At 37.5% G+C, this 11,836-nt stretch overlaps 1 protein-coding gene and 1 long non-coding RNA gene across 5 annotated transcripts in view; one reads left to right on the forward strand and one right to left on the reverse strand.

The window, feature by feature from the left end:
• The window catches only part of LOC117291825 (two pore calcium channel protein 2-like), a 41,226-nt gene extending 29,705 nt beyond the window's left edge, over positions 1-11,521 (reverse strand). Inside the window, exons 1-2 of one of the 2 annotated variants that reach the window (XM_033773755.1) lie at positions 11,355-11,521; positions 5,311-5,376 (exon numbers count right to left, since the gene is read on the reverse strand). The gene's annotated coding sequence lies outside the window, so the exon portion shown is untranslated. Of the gene's footprint in view, positions 1-5,310; positions 5,377-10,644; positions 10,832-11,354 lie in introns of those variants that run through there. The other variant, XM_033773754.1, reaches the window with a different exon arrangement.
• On the forward strand, positions 2,928-7,138 carry LOC117291827. Of its 3 annotated transcripts, XR_004519205.1 has the most exons (5): positions 2,928-3,238; positions 4,209-4,348; positions 6,125-6,173; positions 6,325-6,383; positions 6,996-7,138. It is a non-coding gene; the product is annotated as an uncharacterized LOC117291827 (long non-coding RNA). The 3 variants fall into 3 exon arrangements; XR_004519204.1 differs by having other exon boundaries at positions 4,209-6,173; XR_004519206.1 differs by having other exon boundaries at positions 4,209-6,173; positions 6,999-7,138.
• Positions 11,522-11,836: the final 315 nt, after the last annotated feature.

The following is an 11,836-nucleotide window of genomic DNA, read 5'->3' on the forward strand; positions in this document are numbered from 1 at the left end:
TTGATACCTTTACAAGATTTAATGCATGTTTTCTCTATGAAAAAGGAGCCGGAAGTCGTGCATATTGCCAAATGTTGATATATTTTGAGCTGGTGCTGCTTTGTTTAAAGTGATAAGAATTGTAAAGAAATCAAGGCATGTCGTTTGAGCTTTTACCATTAGGATGAAAGCTTATCATTTTGCTTTTTGTCGAAACATTGTCACTGAAATAATGGTTGTCAAGTCGTACAAAGTTAAACGGGCTATGAATTTAAAGCGGCTATTTAAACAAAAAGTGGTATTTAAAAAATGATACAAAGTTTTAGGACTAGCCTGAAAGTGTAAAATGTTAATTGAGTTACTAATAAAGTGTATAAGAATCAGCATTCTCAAATTGTGGTATTGGAGAAAGAAGAAATAACGTAAGTTTTTGAAATTTTCATCGATTAATTTTCTCTCAGATTGGAGTTTTGCAGGTTTTTAAAAAACTTACCTCTTGTAAATAATAACGCTATACATTATTGTTTATAATCAGTTAATTTTGGTGTGCAGCAATTCTTTATATAAACTAACAGTCTATAAGATTTATTTTAATTCGTTGGAGTAATTTTTGTTTAGTTTTTAGATATTGCTATACGAATGCAGATTTTGTGTAGAATGTTCCTTTGTTTTGAAAAAATCTGTCTCTGTTTTTATGTAACTTATTGCAGCTGTTGTGTACAAATCATGGATCAAGATAACTACTGGACGCTCTAAAAAATAAAACTCCTGTGCTCAATTTCATAGAGCTACTACAAGTATAACTTAAGCTAAGCACAACAAAAGTATGCTCATCATAGTAAGGTTACCAGCCAAAACACAACGTCACACGTACAATTTGTGACTGGTATTCTGCTAATTTTTGCTAAGCAGAATGATACTTAAGCAGGTCCTGGTCAGAATTGATCCAGGTCCCTTGGGGCAGGACCCATTTCTGGGTCAGTATGTGACCCAGAAATGGGTCAACCTGATGCGGACTCCGAGGCTAATCCAATTTTAAATCCCTTTCCGGGTCAGCCTGACTCAGGAATGAGTAAAGCTCCCTGGAACCCTGAATTCGGGTCAATTCTGACCAGGGCCCAATTTGAATGAGCTGCTTATAAAGAAAAGAGTGCTTAATTTTTGTTCTGCTGAGCACAAGTGCGCCGGATACCAGTCAAGTACATTTTAAATGCTATATTGTTGACTGGTAACCTTATTATGGTAAGCATGATCGTGTTGAGTTTAGCTATTTTTGGTGCTTAAGCAGCTCTATGAAATTGGGCCCTGTGAGTTGTTCGAGCATGCAGTTTGCATTTACGCCATTCTGAAACAGTTTTTAGCCATTTGTTGTGTTACTCTATTCAATTTATACTCAGTAAAAAAAGATATTTGTTTTAAAACAAAACATGAAAATGAATGTTATACGGTTATTTTTAAGGTCTATGACTCGGATTATTTCATTTCTATTCATTTGTACGATGTGAGTTGCAGTTTCCATAATTATGCCATATGTGACGACAGCGTCGAATTGTCATAAAATGTTTTTAAAATATTGTTTTAAATTAATATAGTTTTACAGGTTATTGTTTTTCATGTTTGTTTTCCGCACTTTACGTTTTATAAACCGTTATTTTGTTAATCCTTCTCTGGACTTGATTTTACTTCCCACTTAGTTAAACAAACAAAACTGAAGTGCAAAGTGTAGAAAATCCCATCAAAATAAACACAGTTTTACCCGCGGGCTAGTATACAGGGTTACCCTTTATGCATAATGAACAATTACTGATGTAACTGTATGTGATAATCATTTCCCGTTAATTTAGGACCCAATCTCATAAAAAAATTATAAAGCATATACAAACTTGCTAAGCACTGAAATAGTTTGCTAAGGAGACACAGGTTAGCAGCCAAAACATAATACAGTTTACTTTGTTGTTGCTACTGGTACCCCACTCAATTGTTGCTTTAATAGCAAAAATATTTACTGAGGAGAATTATCTTAACAGCTTTATGAAATTGGGCATGTATCCATGACTCTCGTCACATACTAACCAGGGTTAATGTACCATATTATTATAAGTTTTATCTTACTATCAAACAAATATTGTTGAAATATTGTTGAAGTATTGCGTTTATTTATGAATCAACGAGTTTATGTAAATAAATTTTTATGTTGGCACATTAAATTACATGTAAGGTGTGTGGTTATTTTAGTTTGTCTATTGCTACGCTGGCTGCCCACTGAATAAAATAAAACACTGGCTCTAAAGAATTACAAAATGGTGGGCAGCCAGGTCTGCAAAGAAGAAAATACATTGCAGCTCTTTTTGACGACACTCCTAAAAAAAATCTGCATAAGCTTTCATATAGCAACAATTGCTTCAACAATGCAATGGAGAAAACAACTTCAACCAAGATAAAATGAATTCCTGAGATTTGCATAATGCCACATAAGATCGGCCAAACAGCGCACGTGAAGTCCACGGCCATTTCATGGCCTAACAGCCCAACTCGAAAACAAATTTAGAAGATAGCTTCTTGTAAAATTTAAGGCGATTTTTAAACATTATTTTGAATGTTTCAAAGGCATATATGCATGGATGTGAATATAACATGTCCTCATACATTTGCCTCTTTTCACATTTTCGACCCGTTTTCATGGCAAAAAAAGCTGAGGCCTATCTCTGTACTTGCTTTTCTCAAATTAATGTATTTTTTTGAGCTGGGCTGTTTCACCATAAAATGGCCGTCTACAGAAGAGCAAGGAGCAAAATGGGCGGGCTTAACTTTTGCACCTGTGGAAATCTTACATACTTTCGTGAAAGCTTTTCTTGATATGCAAATGAGTTAAGACCGCTGTTTTCGAACTGCCCTACGACAGAAAAAGCAAGAACTAATAGTGCAGTTAATCATTAAGGAGCATGACGAACAACATGGCCGGACCTCTTCAACTGAGAGGATTTGGACGCCGCTTTTCTCACATAATTTACAATTTTTCTCTACATGAAACTAACTTTATGTTTTTATTGCCCGTTCTGGGACAATCCAAAGAACTGAACTATACCTATTAGAGGCAATAAAATCTGCCTTGAAGTCAAACAAATTGCTGTATATATGTGAGAGCGTCTTGGACCGGACCAAGGAAGAGGCATGCGAGCAAAGGTGGGCGTGCACGGCAGGGCCTTTGTACTAAAGGGACCCCAACGAGGGACGGCAGCACACAGCCTCTACACTCGATGTAAGTTTAACTTAGCTTAGAAGAATAATGTTGGAGTCATACTTCAGTATAATTTAATAACGGTCCTTCTGAGGGCGGGGGAGGGGGTTGTTCGGTGGTGGGAGGTTGCTGCCCGAGAAAAGGTTTGTCTTGGTTTTGCCCTCTCAGCCGACTTCGTCGCCATCTTTTTTTTTTAGAACATGCGTGGTGCGGTCATTTCTCTATTGCAATTTGCATGGTGGGTGCGTGATGGAAGATGTGTGAGGATGTTTTGGCAGCGACGCGGGGGCCGGCGGGGTGGAGACCCAATTAAGAACATTGTTTGTGTATTATTAAAAAACAAGTTGTGCAGTGCGCACCACCATTGTTTCAGCTTGGAGTGGACTTTTTGGGGGTGGTTACTATTTTTTTCTTTTTTTTGGGGGGGGGATTATTTGAGTAAATAAGATACTATTTTATTTCATAACAAGTGAAAAGCGGTGGCACTGGAAGAATAGGGATTTTTTTTTTCGTGAGTTGATTTTTGTTTTGTGTTGTTTGTTTACTTTTGTATTGTTGTTGGTTGTTGCTTATTGTTGTTTTATTGATGTTTTTTTTTTTTGAGCTGTTTTGTTAGTGTGTGTTCGTTGCATGTGTTTTTTTTTTTTTTTTTTTTTTGCTTGTTCTTTTAGTGTTGATTTTGATGGCGTTTTTGTTTTGTTTAGGTGTTTCTTGTTGTTGTTTGTTTCGTATTGTATTTTTTTTTTTTTTTTTAGGTTTTTGTTTTGCTGTTGCTTTGTTGTTAGACTTGTGGACAAGTCGTTAAATCGGCCCCACGCGCTGAGATAGTGGTCTCGCGAGATCACTGCTCTCGCGCGAACTGATTTTTTTTTTTTTTTTTTTTTTTGTAATTTGTTTACAAATTTAAACATTTGTTTTGAGGTTTGAGTCAAAAACTTAATTGCTTTATTTGATCCAGGAGTTTAACTAAATACTTATTTGTAATTTGCAGGATTTCTTTCTGAGCTGTTGTGTCTTGAAGGAAGGTGTCTATGGAATGTGTGATATTGAAGATTCTGGCTGTCAGTGAAGTTAAAGGTTTCTATGGAGTGTGTAGTATTGGTTTTTCTGACGATGTGGAGTTTTACAAAGGTAAGACAAGAATTTTTGGACATCTTAAAGGTGAGGGACCGGCTAACCCGTTTCCTCCCCATGTCTCAGACACCCTTGATGTACAGATACTTGTCAATGTTGTCCTTAAGTTGTCCGTGTGGACTCTAGTGATGCTTTTTGGTTTCTAGTAGCATGTTGGTCATGGCCAGTGATGCTGTACATTTTTTCTTTTTTAAGTCAATGGAAATTTTCTGGGATGTTGAAGCTAATGGATCGACATTGTCATGTTTACTTTTCTGTTGCCATAAAGCAATTAGGTATAATATGCTTAACTTTTTAAAATCTTAACTGAACCAAAGCACAATCCCTCCATCCTTCTGCATGTCAAAGTAGATGCAACCCCATACCTTCTGTCAGCATTTATGTAAATAATGCAATTGTGCTGACAAAATAATTGTGTCATTGAATTTAAGTTGATACAAATTCTTGTCGGAAATACTAAAAAAAGATTATTCGGATAAGTTAAAATAAACAGGAGAACATCAATAAATTGCAAAAACAATCTTAATTTAAAAAAAAGAAAGAATATTTAATGAATAATTTAGAAATGCTAAATTATCTTTGATATTTCTGATGTAAAGATCACAAAAGTTTGTGACCCTCCCCCTCACAGTCAATTGCTTATAAATCCTTGAAGGAGGATTTATATAAATAAGTTTTAGGGTAAAGCGCTCTTCTTCTTTTTGGTCTGATAAAGTACTTAGATTTTTAATTTATGACCCAGACAATATACATACATAAAATCAGTAAAGATAAATAAATACCGAAATTCAACTTTATAACCATGTTTAGGGAAAACCCATCTTGAACACATAGACCTATATGAAGAAAGCTAACCATGCAGTCACTTAGGCCAAATATTTTGATAAAATTTGATTAAAATTGCAAACAAAAGCGCTGCGACTAAAACAATTGAAGAGAAGAGAGAATTGACAACTTACCCAAAGCAAATGTCAGAGTCTTGCACCACTTTTCAACCTGGTCCTGACGTCTGTGAGATGCAGATCCTGTGTGAAGAATGTATAAGTGAGAGGTATGTAAGTATAATGGTGAGTCAGTGAGGCCTAAAAAAATAGCAGAATTCAGGCCCAGAAAATAGACTAACTGCGTTTTGTTTAACAGGGTAGTCATCAGGTAATGTATTTACTTAGTCTTGGTTTCAAGTGTCTGATTTTTAGTTGTTCGCCTCAAACATCTTTGCAAAATGAAACAATACAAAAACATTGAAACATTTAAAAATGTAACCACTTGAGCCAAGACTAAGTAATTGTGAAGAATCTACCACTGGTGCGTGACCTGGGGACAGATGGGCTCCAGAGGAAGTGACACTACCGGAAGTACATTGACTGCAGTAATCGTTAAGTATCATGGTAAAGTATTAGGGGTAAGATAAAGCTAACCCTTTTTCTTCACAGCTTCTAACCGCTTCTTTTTACAGGTGCTAATGTTTCTTTTTGTTTTCCACAGAAAAAGAAATGAACATGACTTCAACCATGGTCAGGTTAAGTATCCCGGGGTGAATTTCACAAAGAGTCCTGAAAGAGTCACTAGTCCTGAAACAAATAGCTCAGTCCTAGGACGAGTAACTCTTCCTAACACAAGATAACACTAGTCTTAACTTTTTGTGAAATTGACCCCCGGTAAAGTATTAGGGGTAAGGTTGGACAAAGCTAGCCACTTTTATTTCACAGCTTTCTCGCCACTTCTTTTACAAGTGCTTATGTTGTGTGTGTTTTTTTTGTGTTTTTTTTACAGCATTAGAAGAAACCCTGTGACTCCAACCATGGCTAAGTATTACAATTAGGTAATGTATCAAAGGTGTATGTACCTTTGACACCTTACCTAAGGGTTAAGGTCAAATAAATCTGCATGTGACAAAGATAACCACTTTCTCCCACAGCTCATAAGCTACTCTTTTTCATAGGTGCTAATGTTTCTATTTTTTTTCATTACAGAACAACAGCAACTTCCTGGACTTCAGCCAAAAGTATAATTCGTAGGTCACATACCAAAGGTAAAGTAAAAGTCTTCATTTTCCTGCGGATGTGGTAAACCGAGAACACTGACAAAATGCTTGGGGGCAAAGAATCAGGTTCAAGATGAGTCAAGTCGCAATTCCTTTAAAATTACTGGAGAAGATGGTGCAATGAATTTTCTAAATCTGCATCAGAAAGAAGTGCGCATTTTAAGCGACGCGGCGTTTAAACGTAAATCTAATGACCACCAACATGTGACGCGCGCGTATCACGTCCGCCATACCTCAAAAAGGCTTATGGGACCTATATAGGGTCGATTTCACAAAACTTGTCCTAACTTGGGACTAGTCCTATAGGCAAAGCATAGAGAGTAGAGACTAGTTAGTGGTCCTAACTTCAGATAAGACTGTAGTCTTATATCTTTGTGAAATCAGTCCCTGGAATGTTCAGAGTGTATGGCTCACACCCAAACCTAGACAATCAGAGTTCTGAATTTTTAAAAATTGCGGTAACACCTTGTGAACATCTCTTTTGAGTAGTGTTGTTCTCAAAAGAACCGGTGGTTGGTTTCATGGTGTTACTGCAAACCCCTCAATTCAAAGTTTCAAATCCTACTGGTTTTAATCAAGTTATTATATTTTTTTCTGCAGCAGTAAGGAGCGATTGAGATCTCAGGAATAGGCCTAGTTAAGGCAGAGTTGCACTACAGCGACAGCGATAGTGATAACGATAACGATCACGACGCAAAGAGAACGCATTCTATTGGTTGAATAAGCAAGTGCGTACTCGGCGTGGAGCAATTCAACCAATAGAATGCTGCTCTTTGCGCCGTGATTGTTATCGTTTTTGTTATCGCTGCAGTGTGACTCGGCCTTTACACCAGAAGGAGTATCAGGTATGGATCATGCACAAAGAGCTCAGGGGACCTCATCGAGTCTAATCTGGACTATAGTCCTCTAACTTGGGACCCAATTCATAGAGCTGTTTAAGTATAAAATACTAAGTAACAACTTTACGGCTAGGCGAAAATGAGCAGGATGCCAGTCACAGATGTTACATGTGATATGCTATTTTGGCTGCTGACCTTATTGGCTGCTGACCTTATTCTGGTAAGCAAAACTTTGCATTGCTTAGGTACTTATTGAGCTTCTAAGCAGCTATATGAAATTGGTCCTTTGACAAATCTTGACATCGTGAACTGGACAACAAAGGCACCTGGCTCAAGGAATGGACTGCTAATTGGGAAATCGACCGTCATTTTGGCATTTCTACGAGAGTCTTTACACAATTCATCAAAATCTCTGAAAGTTTTAAAATGAAACTGACTCTTTTCGATTTGAAGTAGGGACAAAATCATATTTGCATTTGTCTCTAGTTTCAATTAAAGTGAATTTCAATCTAAAGTTTCAGAACAACCGCTTTGGTTGATAGGTTATCCGAAAATGTCAACACTATCAAGTTTATAACAGACTAATTACCTTGCAAGATGACCTTAGTACTTGTGAAGTAGAACTTGGGCATTGGTACTTTTGATTTGGTGCTCAAAAATTGGTACTTGCAGAATAAGTCATTATTTGAAATGTATTTGAGTTCCTTCTTGTTCTACTCCACGTACTCCTGTGATAGTGATGACAAATGTGGAAAACCAAGTCTTTAGACTCTGATACAATTGAATATACCTGGCCTTTCGACAGCAAGGTTTTTTTGAACAAAGAGTGCTAAATATTTAAAGGTATTGTACAGGATTTTAGGGATCAATAGGGATTAATATTTAAGAGAAATGTATCTAAATAACATGAAAAGGATGTACATGCTGAAAATTGTACGTGATTTTCACTAACTTCTTCTGACTCACACAATGGATTAAAGCCAAATATTTACAGGTTTGTTTGTCTACTAAGCACACAAACCTTTAACACTCTGTGGCTACTTTCAGCTTTTCCAATCCTGTATAATACCTTTAAGTTGAGTTGTATTTTAGTTATACATTAAACGAGTTTTTAAAAGTAATTAAACATTAATTATTTACAAGCTAAATTTTGTTTTGATATTGAGCAATGTTTTACTTAAGATGTTTAGTCTGGTCACTCATTTTAAAACGAGAAGTGCTGCCACAATGTGTACAAGGAACTTGCAGGAATTCTGCAGTTTGATGAAAGTAGTTTTCTTCAAAGTGTAATTTGAACGTGTAAATAGTTTTACTATTGTTGAGAGCAGAACAGCTTTTGTGCCACTGCATTTCAATTAGAAAGCATCCAGTGTCCAAACTCCCCAAAACCTTTGACACCAGCACCAAAAATACAATTTAACACAACTAGTCAAAAACTTTCACAATTTCTTGTAACTGTTAACTTTGCAGTCAACAAATCACATAAAATAAGGGTGCTTGGGCAGAAAGTCACTATAAGGCCCCTTATGTTCTTGAAATCAAGTACCTGTAATATTGATGTAATATGTAATATTAAAAAATGTGAAAATTGTTTTTCGCCAGTTGTAGTTTTGTCGAAACGGTTACTTCAATTGCTTTCAATTAAAAAGATGCACCTTGAGTTTAATGGGAAGGGACCTTTGGTAATCACTCTTAAAATTAATGGCATCAAAAACTTTGGTGAGAAGAAGCCTACATCATGTAGTGTAAAGCATGTTGAGGAATATTTTGATTCAAAGAAATGTGGTTGCGTGGAAAGATGTTAGATTTTATGCTCCAAAATTTGAATCTGAAAAGCGTTATTGCGATAACCCTTCCCAGATTGTGTATTTATATTACAGATTGCTCTGCCTGCGTGTATGTGTGTGTGGGGGGGGGGGGTAATGAAGGCACATGCCCTTCAAGTTTTGCAGTGCCGGTGTCCCAGGGAATTCTGTCCGTCTGAGATTCTGCCCCCACTCCTGGGAAATAACATAGAAGAAGATGATTCAAAAGAGTGCGCTAAGAAGAAATTTGTACAGTTCTCCCACAAAAATCTTCTGTCACCCCCCTTCCCCGGAAAGAAAATAGATTGAAATCACAGAAAAAAAGGTTTAAACAAAGTAACCACCACCCCCCCCCCCCACCCCACACTGACAAACCCGTCACCCCCTAAAACTCCTGGTAATGCCACTGGTCCGAATGGTGCTTTTAATTGCAATTCAAAATACACAAAATAAAGCAGTCGTGTTAGTTGAAGGTGGTCACAGGACACTTTTTACGAGCCTATTTCCATTTATAAACTATTTTTATAAATTAGCGCAGACAATAGCCTACCAAGCACGGCCAAGTGCCAATACAAGTGTATCATTTGCGACTCGTATCTCGTTATTTTTTTGCTTAGCAGAATAATTTCTGCTAAAGCAGCTCTATATGACATTGTCACAGGTATGTCCTTCATGTGGGTAGTTATGAGCTGAAGGATCAAAAAGGGCGATAAGTGAACTCCCGTTAGCAATCAATGCTAATGATATTAAAAACCACTTGAATAATTCCCAAAACAAAAAACCTCACAGCCTCTTGAAAACCAATCAAATATTTTATAATAATCAGACCATTAAACCTCAGATTTCATTTCAATTTTTTGACCAGAAAGTTTTGGGAGTGGCAAAAACCAAAGTTTAGAGGCCTCATTTTTTTAGGATTTGAAAACAGGCTCTCAACATCAACTTGAATAACAAAATCAATGGGTATGAAGATTTGTATTATTGCTTGATGGAAAACATGCCACCACGGAGAAATTTCATACAAATGTTGGCTGTCTTAGAAAAACACCCAGAAATTGTGTTTCACCCCATACCGACATTCTGCCCGATTTTTAATTCATCACACTGTCAGTGCTCTCCTAACTTCACAGCCATCGGTTTATTAACGGTCTCATTATATAGCGCCCTCTAACGGGTGAGGAGGTCAGCCTAGACTGGTTCCCTTTCTTTAACTGGTATCCGCAATCATAAAGACAGGCACTTCTCTAGTAGCAATGATTTCATTGGATAACGTTCGGTGACGTAAGCTTTCCTTTATGTGCTGTGATTGGTCCGAGGTGACGTAGTTTGCAAGCAGCTTTTTACACACTTTCGGTCGTCTGCTCTCTGTTTGCGCGGCAAGTGTGATGCAAGCAGAGTAGTGTGCATAATATTATTGTATTGTAGTTGACAATGAATATTGTTTTAACGACTACATAGTGTGTGTACATTGTGTGAACAGGTGCTAACATACTCTAATTAATTAATTGTGGTGAACGCCCAAAAAGCTATGCCTATGGCCGCCTATTTTCTTGTTGATCCGGAAATACTTAAGCATATTATTTTGTCTACGTACGACGAACTTACCGACAAGGTTTCCAACAGTAACACCAAGGGTTCAGACACGCATAAACAATCAGTCGAGTACCCACCCATCTCTTCCCCAAATTCCTAAGCAGGATAATATTAAATCCACATCCACGCACTGTATGATCTCCTGATGGGCCTCGTCAAAAACATCGTTGCACGGGACCATGGAGAGTTAATCTATTTGATAACTCGGCAACTGTAAATCTCCATAGCATTGGTCAGAAGTGTCTCGAGTTTAATTAACGGTCTCCTTAGATAGCGCCCTCCGACAACTTCGGATTTTTAGTTCAGTTAACGGTCTTCTTATATAGCGCCCCCACCGGAGGAGAAGGTCAGCCTAGGCTGGTCCCCTATCTTTAGCTGGTATCCGCAAGGATAACGACACGCACTGGTCTACTTGTAGATGCAATGATTTCATTGGATATCGTGCGGTGACGTAAGCTTTACATGTGTTGTGATTGGTCCGAGGTGACGTAGTTTTCTAGCACTTTTAATGACACACTATCGGTCGTCTGCTCTCTGCTGTGGCATGCTTGTGATTCAAAGTGTGCATCTATTGTATAATATTATTATTATTTGACAATGTAATGTTGTTTTATTGATATTGTAAATTAATGACGTGTGGTGAACGCGCAAGAAGCTAGTCGCCCAATATTCTTGCTTAAAAGCATATTATTTTTCTACTGTGTCACTGACAAACAACTTACCGATAAGGTTTCCATCCATCACCAGTTACTGCTACAGACACGGATAAAACTTCGACACCGATTCAGTAAATTCCATGTAAACTGTAATGCCCACCTCTTCCAATTTCTAAACACTTTAACCCACGCACTGGGCTCCTGGCGAGCCTCCCTCGTCACTAGACATCACACTCCTACCGGGACCACGGAGAGTTAAGTTATTGGATAACTCGGCAACTGTTTATTTTTTATCCATAAAGTAATGGTCAGAATTGAAGTATCTTATTTTTTTAACGGTCTCCTTATATAGCGCCCTCCAACGACTTCAGTTGTTTAGTATAGTTAACGGTCTCCTTATATACCGCCCCCAACGGAGGAGAAGGTCAGCCTAGGCTGGTCCCCTATCTTTAACTGGTAACCGCAATGATAAGATCATATAACTCTATGGATAAGATACACTGGTCTAGTCTACAAGCCCAATGAAGACGCAATGATTTCATTGGATA

The sequence above is a fragment of the Asterias rubens genome, chromosome 6, assembly GCF_902459465.1.
Source record: "Asterias rubens chromosome 6, eAstRub1.3, whole genome shotgun sequence".
NCBI lineage: Eukaryota > Metazoa > Echinodermata > Asteroidea > Forcipulatida > Asteriidae > Asterias > Asterias rubens.